This window comes from Acanthochromis polyacanthus, chromosome 1 (genome assembly GCF_021347895.1).
Source record: "Acanthochromis polyacanthus isolate Apoly-LR-REF ecotype Palm Island chromosome 1, KAUST_Apoly_ChrSc, whole genome shotgun sequence".
NCBI lineage: Eukaryota > Metazoa > Chordata > Actinopteri > Pomacentridae > Acanthochromis > Acanthochromis polyacanthus.
The window spans coordinates 59,797,057-59,811,996 of record NC_067113.1 but is presented as its reverse complement, the minus strand read 5'-3'; the positions used below and the strand labels follow the sequence as shown (position 1 = coordinate 59,811,996).

The following is a 14,940-nucleotide window of genomic DNA, read 5'->3' as shown; positions in this document are numbered from 1 at the left end:
ACACTTACACTCCATTTATGGCAAAGGACAGAGGAGAGAAAAAGCAATCACCAGGCAATTTAGCAGTCTTTTAGCCATCCATTGTTGCTGTTGGGGAGCAGCGAGGGACACACGGCGGGTTCTTATCTGATGTGATATATACACAGCGGTTATTCCTCGCCTCTCACTGCTTTTTACTCCTTATTAGAGGCAAGCGAGTCAGTCTCTCTGTTTCCTGCTAATGAAGATGGAATTTATAGACACCGTGCTTGTTTACCAGCAGGCCTGTGTTCTGATCAGAGCTGGTATTTTCTGCTCCAGTGCAAAACAAAACAGGGAACGGCATTAAAAATCCAGACAACAGGAGCTCAAAGGCTGTGAGGAGCCTTACATCACTGTTGTTGCTATGCAACACAAACTTCAACAACAACTTGGAAGCTACATCTAATTAGTGTTTCAGCTGCTAACAAGTGGAAAAGGAGATCATGTGGTTGGAAGGTAAAAATGGAGAAGGGGAAGACGGCGCTTCTGTTTTTGAAGTGTTGCTTTAAAGGTGCAGTTCACCAAAAAAAAAAAAATCTTCTTGCTTAGCTTTAGAGCAGCTTTTATTCCTATTTTTACACATTTTACGTGCAGTGTTGCACATGATATTTCCTACTTTGGTATCGATACATTACTCATGTACCACAGTATGTACAATTGGAATGCAGGACATATTACAGTTGTGTTCTACATCTACGTTACCGTTCAAAAGTTTGGGGTCATCCAGTCAATTTCATGTTTTCCATGAAAACTCACAATTTTATTCATGTGCTAACATAATTACACAAGGGTTTTCTAACCATCAATGAGCCTTTCAACACCGTCAGCTAACACAATGTAGCATTAGAACACAGGAACTTTAGGAAACTGCCTCTTTCGGATGCCCAGCAGCTTATAATCAGGCCGGAGGTCATGACCCCACTGGATGCAGCAGGACACCTCTTCCACAGCGATACGACTGAGCAGGTTTCCATTGTAGGCTTTCTCCAGATAACTAATAAACAAATGCTGCATTTCTGACAATATCATAAGGGGGAATGAACAGCCTTGGTGGAGTACTGTGCCCTTTGAGTGCTTTTCTAATTCTTTTTGTATCAAGCAGCAAAAAGCTGTAAGGTGATGCATTTGACTGACTGGACCTAACTTTACATCACACTTCTACTGCCCATGTGCACATAGCAATGTTCCTGCTGAAGCAATATGTCATCCAGCCCTATCTTTCTGGTACAGAGAATGGCAATTATAGTTGGAGAATAAACATATTAGATCCGGGAAAATGGCAAAAAACAGTTTGACAGTCGGTCTGATTTGATTTTAGCCTGACTGTCTGAATCACTTCATCTGGAGATAAAGCTGTGCACATCTGTAGCTTATACATGACTCTCCCGGAGAGAACTCTGTCTTTACCATCCTCATCAGTGGTTTCACTACACTGATGGATTTGTGTTTTTTCTCTAGAGAAGTTCTGGTAATCAGACCCTTCACCTTGCTGCCTGGTTGCTTCGGTGAAAACCTAATTTTGCCAGGTTACAACTTGAGTAAGCAGCACTGCTCACCTGCACCAAAGGTCAGTCTTCATCCATTTTACTTTTCAGACTCTAATAAGCAGAACTGCAGTGTGAATAAGCGACAGAGATCTGATAAAGCCGTGCTGTTTACCATTCCAACACTACAGTTTGTCCTCTGAATTCATCCATCTCCTGGAAAACAGACAGCAGCAGGTCATTCATGGTTCTCAGTTAAACGGCTAACTTGACTGAAATGTGGCTTTCATAATGATTCCTGACAGCTACATAATAACGACCCCTATCATGTCCTACACCGACTGCTATACACCGCTCAGTGGCTACGAGTGAACACCTCCATCTCAGTGGCTCTGGGATGCTGTAAAGTGTAATCATCTGAGTTTAATTCCCTTGTATCCACTCCGCTGTGTCGATGCAAGCCGTTGATGTAATTCAGAATCAAGTGCTTTTATTCATGCTTTCGCTGAAGACTAAACCAGCTGTCCATTTATCAGCCTCCATGCCAGCCCGTTTAGCAGCAACATTTAGCCTGTCATCCATAACATTAGAGGGACGCTCCATCAGGTTTAGTTTCGTGAGTGAGTGTGAGACCGTTTGCATGGCTAATGATACTCTGTAGCTCGTTTGGTGCTACGCTAACAAGCCGATCCGGGGAGTTACTGCCGTTGTATCTTTCTCCCTTTTTTTCAGCATTAATCTAAGGTTTCACAGTAAAATCTTTTTGATGCACCTTTAACAACCATTTTTAATCTATTTGGCCTTCATTACTGACAGTTATGATGAGGCTTTATATAACCTGACATTGGCATTTTTAGATCTGGATCTGTGACTTTACATTTGAAAGATCAAAGAAATTGTTCAAATGGAGGGAAAAAATAATCTGCAAATCGTTATAATCAAAACTTATATAGCTGAGCAGTGCTCCAGCCTGAGACCAAAAATCATTCAGGTGCAACTGAACTTTTTTTAATGCTCGCACTATTCCTGCTGACATTTAACAGGTCTGGGTGTCTTTCGGCAGCCTGACCTGGAAGAGAAAATCACTCTGTTTCAGGTTTGGTAAATCTGACATAGGAATGCTTTATTTAACTCTGTTCAAACTAAGCTTTATTCACACAACTGTCAAGATTTGCAACTGCAGAGGCTTATTAGCTAATATTTATTGATACATGTGAATCATTTAGTGAACATCTGTGAATTCTAGCTTCAGAAAACGGCATGGGTTATAGTCTCCCTTTCTAAACTGCATGCAAACTGGTCTTACCACACCACCATTAACAACAAGCAATCTATCAACCTGTGAGAAACACTACGATGTAAGTGGACATTATTTGGGTCATTCCAGAATTGGAGGACATTTGGTCTTCAAAAGTTTTGAAAAATTAACCTTCTCGTACGCCAACTGTCTCAGAACACCGCTGCGTTCCCTGGTGGAGTAGTAAAAAGGAAACATCATAGATTGTTTAGTTGGAAAAACTGGAAGATTTTCTTGAATGTACTTGAAATGAAGTTGCAGAGATGAAAACTGTACTTTTGAGAGGAATCAAATGATTTAAGTACATCTAACTTAAACCAGTGGCATCAGGGGCGCCACCAGGAATTTTGGGCCCCATGAAAAAAAATTCATTTGGGCCCCCTCTGTGCTGCTGCACTACCGTTGTTACCACATCTCTAGGACCTAACTGTCCCATCAAAGCTTTACATGGCTAATTAAAGGCTTGCAACTGTACATCATCATCTCGAGTGGACAATGCCCTCACAATAGCTTCTCTGTCTTTGTCAGTTAAATTTGCTGGCCACAAACCTGGGTCAACACTTTCTGCCTTTCCACTACATTTTTCCACCTGTCTCTCTTTCCCTTGTTCTTGTTCTTCTTCCTCTGCTGCGACTGTTGGTTCTATATGAGAGGGCCCTGGCTCTGTAGGAAGTACAAAATGCATGTAATGCATATATACTGTCTGTGATATATACAGTATATATATATCAAAATATTCCACATACCAATAGATGACTACAGAGCATTGACACAAATTACTTGCACTTCTGTATCATCACCACTTGATTACATATTTTAAAAACAATGTTTCATTTGTGTGTGTGTGTTCTGAAGGGTGATAATAATGAAGTCTGTATCTATCTGTCTGCCATTTAATGGCCCTAATGAACATATAAAACTGTATTATTTTAATATTACCTGTAACTTACATGCAGGCTGAGGTAAGATACTCACTATTTCCAACTGTCCATCATCCAGTACAGACAGAAGGTTATTTGTTTATTCACAAATAATTTCATAATGCTCATGATGTGATAAAAAAATAATTTGTTGGAATTTATGTCATTAATGAATATTTCATTTTCTGTTTTGTAATGGTGAAAAGAGCAAGATTGACAGAAATCCTCACGGACTCCCTGCACTAACTGACATGCCAATGTCATTAGCACAGTGTTGCCCACCTTCTTCACTGGGGCAGGGAGGGGTGATGGTATGGGGAGACAGGGGTGTTGCTGACTCATCATCATCAGCTGCTAAAAGGGGCAGGGGCAGTGATTTAATATGAATACCTTCCTAAACGTTTCCCTGCACTGACTAAATGTTGATAAAATGTAAGCTAACACTAATCTATAGCTAGTTGGTTTATTTCACCATGGACATTAGCCTAAACCAACAGGCTAAATTCACAGACTACAGGCTACTCACCTTTCTTATTGAAAAACTGGCTCAGAGATCGTACGCCTTTCTTTTCTCTCTCCTCTCTCTCTTTCCTTTCCTTCCTCTTCTGGTAACCAGATTTTTGTTTTTTTGACAACATTGTGGCCACACAGCAGCGACGTCTGTTTGGCGCATCTCCTGTCTGATTGCAATGGGGATGGCTAGTAATTACGTCATCGTGTCCAAAAACGTCACTTCCGTGTCCTACCAAACCAACGATATAATGGTGCTGTGTTGTGTCCCGTGTTGCAACAATAGAAATGATGTAAATAAAACGATATCTTTCTACCGCTTTCCTCTGGACGAAAAGGAGAAGAGAAGATGGCTGACACTGATAAGGTAAATCGGATTTCTAATCTTAGAAAATACATTTAGCGCCGGGAGCTAACGTGCGCTAGCTAGTGTTAGCCGCTTGAATCATGTTATCTTTTTGTGTTACGAGGAGTGTTTGGGCCACATTACAAAAGAAACTAAAAGTTGTCGAGATTAAAGTTTATACTTTTAATTTATAAGAATAAAGTCTGCTGAGGGAGACTTTTGTCCCAGTTTTGGGGACTTGGACTTGCTTGACCAATCTGCCCAAAATACTCGACTTGACTAGGATATGGGTCTATGTGACTTGGATTTAATTGAGTCCAATACTTAGATTGACTTGCTAAAAATGATTGGCTAAGATTATTTTAACTGTTATGGATTCATGATTAGTGTAAAGAGATGCGTAGTTATTTACATATGCAAATTAGCCATGTGCTCCCTGCACAAGTTAGCGCTAGAGTGTGCTGCCATGTGACATCTTATTTTGCGGATTTTCCGAAGTCGGTAAAGCGAGGTCTTAACTCTTACAACTCAAACAGAGTTGTAAATGTTAGTGTGCTGGCAGGTGGTTTTAAAGGGAAAGTGCAGGCGTCAATGAAAAAGAAAACGTACAGTGTTGAGGTGAGTAGCTAAGTAGCGTAAGCTAACAAACACAGGATGTCAGAAATAAAGCTAGCTTTATCATCTGTGTGAGGTTAAATGTCGTTTACTTGGCTTTGTTAGAGTTGTTATGTTAGATTACAAAATTTTGAGTTAACTCAAGAAATGTCTATCATGCTCAGTTTGACAGCGACCGGTTCTTTCGCTACTGCCATTGTGTTTTCATTCGGTGCGCCGCGGCGTAGGACACGGAAGTGGTCCGTGACGTCACACTAGCCATTCCCATTAAGCACCGTTAGTGAGTGGTGCTAAAGCGGACCAAACCATTTCATGCATATACAGGGGGTGGTCAGTCAATATAGATGTTTACTTTTTGTCAATGGATATATAACTTTTAGTGCAATAAAAACATAGCGAATATGAACTGTATTATATTTGAAACACACAATAGTAAAATACTGCGCTTATATTAAGTTTAATTATTTAATTTTTTTCTTCATATTTTTGGGGGCCCTGTCATCCATGGGCCCCTGTCATCCATGGGCCCTTGGAATTGTCCTAACTTTTCACCCCTATACGGCGCCCCTGAGTGGCATTGACAGCACTTACTTTATTAGTTGTATTCCAAAATAAGCAACGCATTTACGTATGTCCGATGTTTCTCCCTTGGTCGCTACGTCTGTTATTCTTTGTCCTATAACAGCCAAGGTCAGCATTCAGCACAACAATGCTTCGTTGTTTTCAAAGTCAAACTGCTCATCCCCATTCAGCACCTCATAAACTCCTCACTTAGCCGTACTAATGTGTCACCGAGGATATTGTTTACAATGACAAATTTCATTTCCACTCCTCACGCTGGTTTTATCCCCTGTTTTATGGTCTGAATTAGGCCGGCGTGCCCTCCAACGGACAGATTAGACGAGGTAATTACTTTCCATTAGCTCTTTTCACCTGCTTCACAGTCAGGATTCATTAAGCTTATCAGTTTATTAATCCACATGTAAATTAAGTGCTGTGGGACCTCCAGGGCCCTGCTTAACAAAAGGAACATCACCGTCCTCTTATCAGCGGCGGCATTCGTTGAGCATGACCCTACATCCTGGCTTACTTCAAGGAACAGCCAGACAGGTCCGCCACCCTCAACACCTAAATTAAGCCTCGAGCTAAAGAAAACTTTCAACCAAAGTTAATTAAAACCCTCTTAAGTTTGCTCTTGCTGTTTAACTTTACAGCGAGGTTTTGATGTTCAGCTTGTCCGGTACAGAGTCAGCGGGTTTCTTTCTGAGTTCATGCTACCTACTGCTCCCCACATACTGAACATAATGCTGTTTTACAGTAACTTCAGTCCGTTTTGTCCGAGTACACTGACGTCTCTGCTGAAAATCGCATGTTTGACCCTCACAGTATCAGTCCCTACTGTGTGTTCAGCTGTTGCATATGTGTTGCTGGAGGAGAGGCCAGGTCTTACACCTGCAGTCTTACACATTCACGGTTGTCAGCTGGTGGTAATCCAGTTAACGCTTCTGGTGATGTTTTTGCAGCTTCAAAGCTCTTACTGGATTTGTCACATGGGTTTGTGTGAAGAGGTGTTTAGACAGCACCCTCTGCACTGTACCTACACAACATATAAGGTGACACACACAGACAGAGAGAGCTCATAATATGCTTGTAAATGTACCTGTTTTGTGGTTAGAAAGCTGCTGTCTGATGTCAACAGCCATTATAACAGTTACAAATCACTTTGTAGGGAGTAAAATATGCAAACACATATAAAATGTCACCATAGGTACAAGGGCTGAACAATGAATAAAATATTTCAAATATTGCTGATTATCCAGATTACAGGAGCTGCAAAGAGTAAACTAAATGGTCTGTATAAGTCTCTGTAAAGAATTGTCAGAGCTGCAGCTGATTCAGAACCTCCTTCATGTTCGATTTTTGATTTTAACCCTTGATGCCTATTGTTTAAATTCACAAAAATACCACTTCCATCCAGACTGCAGCCGAGATAATGTATCCATTCCCCCAGTGCCAGTTTGTGCATACTCAACGCGTACCTCGGAACCTTTTGCAAGCACAGGTTTCTCGTAGGACCGGTCAGAGTGGGACTTAATTATTAAATATCTGTTGTATAAGATATATCTGTTTTATGTGTAATAGATAAATTAACAATCTTCACTTATTTAGCATCAGCTGGAAAGCAAAAACACACAAAAAATGCTTTTATTAATTGTATAATAATTCAGGTGTCAAGGGATTAAAATTCTGCTGCTTTTTTGTGAAGTACGGAAAAAGTTTAAAACCAAAATACATTTATTATCTGCAGTTATGTTACGATAGGGCTGCAACAGTGGATTGGTGGTTAGCACTTTTACCTCTCAGCTAGAAGATCCTGGTTCACATCCGGGACTTCCCAGAATCTTTTTGCATGGAGTTTGCATGTTCTCCCTGTTCATGTGTGGTTTTCTCCACAGTCCAAAAACGTGCTGAGGTTAATGGTGATTGTAAATTGTGAATGTGAGTGTGATTGTTTTGTTCTATGTGTAGTCCTGTGATAGACTGGTGACCTGTGCAGGTGTCTCCTGCCTTCACTCTAATTCAGCTGGGATCGACTCCAGACCCCGTGACCCTAATGAGATTAAGCGATGTATAGATAATGGATAGTAGAGTTATGTTGTAATGGTCTGGACAGGTTGTGTTGGAGTTCTCACAGTCAAAATGAAATACCAGCATTCAGTTTTTATGCACCATATGTCTGGGACAAACTCCCAAAGAACTTGAAGTCAGCTCCAGGTCTCAGTTTGTCTGAATAAATAAACATAAAGCAGTTTCATCCATCCATCTATTTCCTTCTACTTAGATTCATATTGCAGTATCAGCAGGATAAGAGGACATTCCAGACTTTCTCTCCAGTCATATTGTCCTATTTTTTTGAGGAAATCCCAAGGTGTTTCCAGGCCAGATGAGATATGTACTCGTTTAAGAGACTTCCGTGTCAACCCAAGTGTCTTCTCCTAGTCTGATGTGCCTGAAAAAACTCCAAAAGATGCCTTCAATAGGCACTTTAATCAGATGATAGAAGCACATCAGCTGACTCCTTTTGAAGCAAAGGATCAGTGACTCTGCTCTACCGTCCTTCCAGATGTCAGGAGGTCATCAGCCTGTTCTCTACGGCTGAGCCAGCCACCCTAAAGAGGAAACCTGCTTCGGTTGCTTGTATCCACGACTTCATTCATTTGGTTATGACCATAGGTGATGGTTGAAACATAAATCAACTGGTGAGAATGTTGTCTTCTGCCTAAGCTCCCTCCTCACTTCAACAGTCTGTTACACCCCTGCATTATTTCTGACACTGCACCAATCCGTGTGTCTTTCTTGTCACTCGTGAACAAGATCCCAAATTATTATCTCTGTTGCTTGGGGCAGTAACTCACCGCTAACAAAAGAGGGTGAATGCACCCATTTTGTGCTGGAACCAAAGCCGGCTGAAGGTCAGTCTGATGAAACGAACACAATCACATCATCTGCAAAAAGTAGAGACATGACTCTGAGGTTCCTAAACAGCAATTTCTATTCTCCTGTTTAATCTGTCTTTTTCTGTTTTTTTATTTCTTATATCTTCTTGCTATATTGCATTTCTACTACTCAAATTAAAACTTTTCTATTAGCTTTCTGTTATTTGTCCAGTGAATGCAAGGTAATGTTAGCTTAGCTCAGTATAAAACTGGAAAACTTAGCGTGAAGGCAACACAAGCTTTCCACTAACGCCTCTTAAGCTTGCCAACAGTTATTTATCACTATGCTCTGACTCTAACACTGTACAAGAAACATATAAATACAGTGTCCAATACAATAGGGATGTCCATTTACCTCCGGAAAATATTTTGCCAATGATTTAAGACTCCGATATCACTTCTTTTTGTTCATTTTACACGTGTTTATAGATATTCAAGTGATCACTGCAGGGGGAAAATTACAATGCCAGCTTCATTAAAGAGATACCAAGCAAATGTGGCCAGTGATAATACAGACACACAGTGCTTCCAGGGGTAAATTAGATACATAGACCACGGTGTCTGCCCGCATGCTGCGTTCTTTCTTAGTAGCTGTCAGTGCACTTGTCTTTTCTGGATGATAATCAGCTGAACGACGGTGGCAACCAGCGTAATGAGGCCGCTCCAGCAGATGATTCATGACTTCATGCGGTTCAAATTGAGTTTCAGATTTAGTAAATTCACCTGTACAAATGGCCAGTAACGCGACAGAAAAAGCAATAACGAGAGCAGGCAAGGAAGGCAACGTCTTGAATTCTGCTTTATAAAAAAATACGGTGAAAAGGAAAAGAAGACCATAATGTTTAAACAGAGCCAACATCTCAGCCAAGACTACTCTTTGTCCCGCTAGTGGCTTCTGGGCCTGCACCTGCTGAAAGTGCCATGAAGTGATTGGTTGTGTTATCAGCTGAAGCGGATGACGCTGGGCCTGAGGCGCTGCAGCCCTCTTTGTTTCATTAGCATCATTTGATTACCAGCGTCTCAGCGCTGAGTATCTCTGGCGTCATGCTTGCAGCTGAAAGCATCTGTCTGGGTGTGAGTGGGACGGCGGTGGTAGGAATGTGGCTCAGGAATACGCTGGGAAAGCATAACGGCCACATTTTTCAGCCTGTAAGGGAAACGGCTCTGTGTGTTCAGCTCATCCAGGGAGGGTTTGAGAGGGCGGCTGGAGTGTTTTGCAGGGTGTCTGAGTTGCTGAGAATCCCTGGAGCTAAGGGTATTGAAAGGATTCACTTGAGATGGTTTGGTTCTGGATGCCACCCTTGAGCGCTTTCACAGACAGGTCTTTCGTGGATTAGTACACGAGAACACGCTAGAGGGATAATGTCCACCATCTGGCATGCGAACTCTGTGGGATCTTCCAGGAGGAGCTGGAGGATATGGGTGGAGAGAAGAACATCTGGGCTACCTTCCTTAGGCTGCCTTTATTTGAAAAATAGAGCCTCCCTATTCAAATGAATGGCACCACTGCTTTAATGCAGAGGAGTGCCAACACAAAGAATTAAATGGAATTCGGATGGCTTTATCTAACTGCAATGTGACATCCACAACAGTGCTGCATCAACTAGTCGAATGCAAACAAATTTAATTCTGGTAGATATTTTCTGTTGTCAAGGTCATTAGCAAAGATAAAACAATGCTGTGCAATTTTTTCTTGTGCTGGTCTTCCAATATATTTGTGAGTCAAATGTGACTTGATGAAGGTCAGACTGATCTCATGCTCGAACTGCAGTTCTCAGTGCAGTATTTACCCCACACCTCCTGATACGGTGCCACTGCAGCTACAGCTAGTCCTAGATTTCTGTTTCAAAGGCCTAAACAGTGTTTTCGTGACTGTTACATCCTCAGGTGGCTGTGTGGTTGGTAATGGACTTTGTAAAGCCTTCCAGCTGGCTGAAGACCGAGCTCCAGATAACACCTGGTTGACATCAGGAGGGATTGGCCTGGAGCTCCAGACCTGCGCTCAGCCCTGGTTCTCACCACCTCCCAACCCGTCAGATTGGTCCACAACCACTATTCCTCCCTCAACATGACCCCAGTCATCACGATACCTGCTGTAAATCTGCAGCCAAACTCTCAGTAAGGGATTTAATGTGACCAGTTCGCCCTGGTGCCAGTTGTGTCTTTGTGTTTTGTGTGTTCCGTAGCCACTGAGGGATGACCTTTCGGAAATGTAGCTTCTGTTAGCAGCTGTGTACTTGATAAGAAGTTACGTGTGTCTTAGTGAAGATTGTAGCTTCTGTTAGCAGCTGGCTAATTTGGTGAAAAGCGAGTAGCTTCCTGTGTGTGTTTCGCAGCTACTCATATTGCAGAAAAACATAAGACATGAATCACCATCCCTCAGTGACTCGTGTCTCATCTTTTTCTGTAATGTGTGTTTTGAGGCACGTGTTTTATTTAGTTAGCTCTGTGCACTCATTCGTATTAGTTTCTGTTGTAAGTTGTGGGTGTTGCTATTGTGTCTAGGTATTGCTAAGAAATTTTGTTTTGTTTTTCTTTGGTTAGGTTGAGGACTCTGGTAGCCTTTGTTTGCTTTTGTTTGGTTCTTTTTTAAATTAAAAAAAAATCATTTTAGGCTTTATTATATAGGACAGTAGAAAGACAAAGACAGGAAGAAGAATGGGGAAAGGACCAGCAGCAAAGGGTCACCAGCTGATTCAAACCATGACTGCTGTGTCGGGGACTATAGCGCCTGTTTATGAGTCGCCCACTCAAACCAGTTGATCTACTGAGGCACTCCTTTACTTGGTTCTTTGATTAAACAACCTCCACCAGCTCTGTTTTCTTTGTTTGATCACTTTAATGTTAATTTTGCAAAGCAATAAATTGCTTTACCTAACCACAGACATCTGGTTCTTTTTTTTTTCTTTTTTTTTTGCATCCTGCTGACTCCAGGTTCTGAGTTCTGGGTCACACTGTGTCGTAACAGTGACCAACTTTATGGCTGCATCTGCGTACTGATATTTCAGTTTGAATAAGAGGCTACTTCACTTCAATCAGTGATCAGTAGCAATTAGTTGCAGCTGCATAAATTCAACAACTTTTGAGTTCTCCCCTCATCTTTATCCTCGATGAATAAACTAACTATAGCCAAGACAGTGTTGAGAAGCTGCCAGAGACGGCACCGTAAAAGATTTTGCCTCCTGTTTTCACACAGTCACTGTCTGTTGGGCCTACCAAATGCCAGATGTGGTTGCTTGGAGATTTCTGATGTCACTGCAGAGCTACTATAAACTGAGTACATATTCCTGTTTTCCTGATGAACCAGAGGGAAGAAAGGTGAGAGAAATGGCACTTAAAACTGTGTGAAGGAGGTTGTTCAGCTTTAGTGTGAAGCTTGAAAACATCAAGCATATTTCCACGTATGAAGAATATTCTCAGTAAAATAACAAGTGCAAAAGTTGATCACCTCTGTGATTCATGGTTGCCTGTTCGACTGACAATTTACTGTGACCTTCAGGATCGTACAGGCCTCGATTGTACAAAATCCTAAATTAATTCTGTCAGCTTTGCCTTCACCTCTGACAAAAGGATCTTCCAGCCCTCCAAGACCTTTTCACATGTATTTCTATGTGGTTGAAATGAAGATGAAGCGAATTATCCAGAAGGGCGAACTCAAATATTTTCAGAATGAAGGCAATTTTAGTTATATTTATTTGTGTTAAATGATTTTTCATCACTCACTCAGTCTCAGGATCAAACATATCTTTAACTCTCATGAGGCTTGGTGGGTTTTAAGACAAAGTGCAGGAACAAGCCTGTTCTTAACTCATGAATTGTTGGCACCATGGAGATATTTCACCTTCACTGGGCAGAAATCTTGACAACTGGACAGAGAAATCACTAAAACCAGTCATTACAATTTAAGCTTCACTGCAAAGAGAAGTGGGCAATTAAGAAGAATCTTGGCCTCCAAAATGAAGACAGAACAGAGTGTACGCCAGTAATGCTGCCTTAAGAAGTGAATGTGGTGTGAACATCATACATTTAGTAAAAAGTACAGAAATATGAAAACAGAAGGTTCTTTGGAAGTGAATCTGGTTAGACAGGATTCAGGATTAGATACACCAGCATTTCTGTATGAAGAAAGGTTTGGCAACAAAAAAAACATAACTGACAGGTAATTAATTAACATTAAAGGACTTTGGCAGATATTTGCTTTTTTTTATTTTTTACTTTTGACTGTAAGCACTGGCTGATTTGTTCCAACGTCAAACTTCACTACACTTATTTGCTTTCTATAGCTTGTAACTAGGACAGGCCGAGCTTAGCATGAAGACTAGAAACAGCTTCAGACTCTTCTGAAGGTTGAAAAGTCCCCCAATCAATCTGACAGTAGCTCGGTAGTTTAAGTCCCTCTCTGGTCATTCATTATGCTTCTAAAACTCTTCTCAGGATACTAAAATTTCATACTTTTGTAGTTTTTTTTTAAAAGTGAAAATAATCCCTTCCTGCCTTAAAATGGCTTAGAGATACATAATTCCAGAAATTGGAGGACATTTGGGCTTCAAAATGTTTGAAAAACAAACCTTGTCTTTACAATGTTCTGCTCCATATTCATCAATAGTAGGTAATAAACTATCAAATTCTTGGTTGGCTCAGCTTACACATCAATGGTACAATTTTTATTCCATGTTTTATTTGTTGCTTGCTAACCCTGCTCTAATCACAGTAGCAGGGTTACTAATCCATGCTAATGTTAGCTTTTTCTCAGCAGTAGAAGCTAGATATTTAGCTAACTATTACTGCTAACCAAGAGGACAAACTGACTGATGGGAAACAGAAAAAAGAATGTCTTATCCTGATAATATGCATAACAGGGTTGCATGAAGTAGAGTGAGACATTCAATCAAGGCTGACAATGTTCTGAAAATATGAAAAATAGAAGAAAAGAAACGGCTGTGATTTCTGATCATCAATAACTAATAAACAAATGCATTCCAACAATGCCATATGGGGGAATGAACAAACTTGGTGGAGTACTGTACTCTAGTGCTTTTCTAGTTATGGATGTTAGGAGCGTTGGATGCACCCAACCACATATAACCAGTTAACCTCCAATGAAGAACATGCAGGCAATAGTAAAATAAAGTATTTGGGCTGTAACTTGAATATAGCCTCCTGCTATAGCATCATATTTAAGAGTAGAATCAATCTTCTCGTGCTACTCAGAGCAACAAAGCAAATAAAAATATTTTCTAAAATGTCAGACTATTCCTTTAGGAGCAGTGCTGAGCCAGTTTGTATTCACCAGCCTTGTTGTCAGGTGATCAAACAAAAAATGGAGAAAATGAGTTTAGGAAGACAACAGAAGAGATAAACATTTCCCACCACCAAACCTAGTTGTCGTATTTGTCGAGTTCTCCAGAAGTTTTAATGTGTCCCTTTCATGTCTGTGATGCTGCTTCATAAAACAGGAGTAATTTAATATTGCACTCCTGCAACAAAGACTAAGCAGACTGCTGACTTCAGGGCTGCAAATTATGAGAAGGAAATGATAAAAGACAGGAAGGGTAGGGTTTTCTAAACGGACTAAAATGTAGCACACACACACACACATCTGTGCTTCACCTCAGGCACGCTGTGTCCATCCTTTCCAGCAGAATTCTCGAGCAGACACAGTTGAAGCATTTCAAGCGGCAACAAACCTGCGCAACATCCATCAAGCTGCCAGAGAGGGTAAATACAGCAGCTACAGATGCAGCTCGTAGGCAACAGAGACGAGCTGGACGGACCAACAAGTGGAAATAAGACTCCCATAGAGCAGGTAGAGACACACATCCAACCATGAAGAACACCTTTGAAGCAACGACCTCAGAGCAGATGTCGAAGAACTTTCAATTTGAAAAGTGAACTGTGCACCTCTACATCAAAAGTAGGAATCTACACTACCATTCAAAAGTTTGGGGTCACCCAGACAATTTCATGTTTTTCATGAAATCTCACACTTTTATCCATGTGCTAACAAAATTGCATAAAAGGTTTTCTAATCATCAGTTAGCCTTTCAACAGCATTAGCTAACATAATGCAGCATTAGAACACAGGAGTGATGGTTGCTGGAAATGTTCCTCTGTACCCCTATGGAGATATTCTATTAAAAATCAGCTGTTTCCAGCTAGAATAATCATTAATAATGTCTAGACTGTATTTCTGATTCATTTAATGTTATCTTCATTGAAAACAATGAGGACATTTCTCAATGACCCCAAA

At 40.9% G+C, this 14,940-nt stretch overlaps 1 long non-coding RNA gene across 1 annotated transcript; it reads right to left on the bottom strand.

The window, feature by feature from the left end:
- Nucleotides 1-3,288: 3,288 nt before the first annotated feature.
- Nucleotides 3,289-4,641, bottom strand: LOC127536454 (uncharacterized). Its single transcript, XR_007945445.1, has 3 exons — nt 4,249-4,641; nt 4,005-4,076; nt 3,289-3,465 (listed from the first exon to the last, which is right to left on the bottom strand). It is a non-coding gene; the product is annotated as an uncharacterized LOC127536454 (long non-coding RNA).
- Between the last annotated feature and the right edge of the window lie 10,299 nt (nt 4,642-14,940).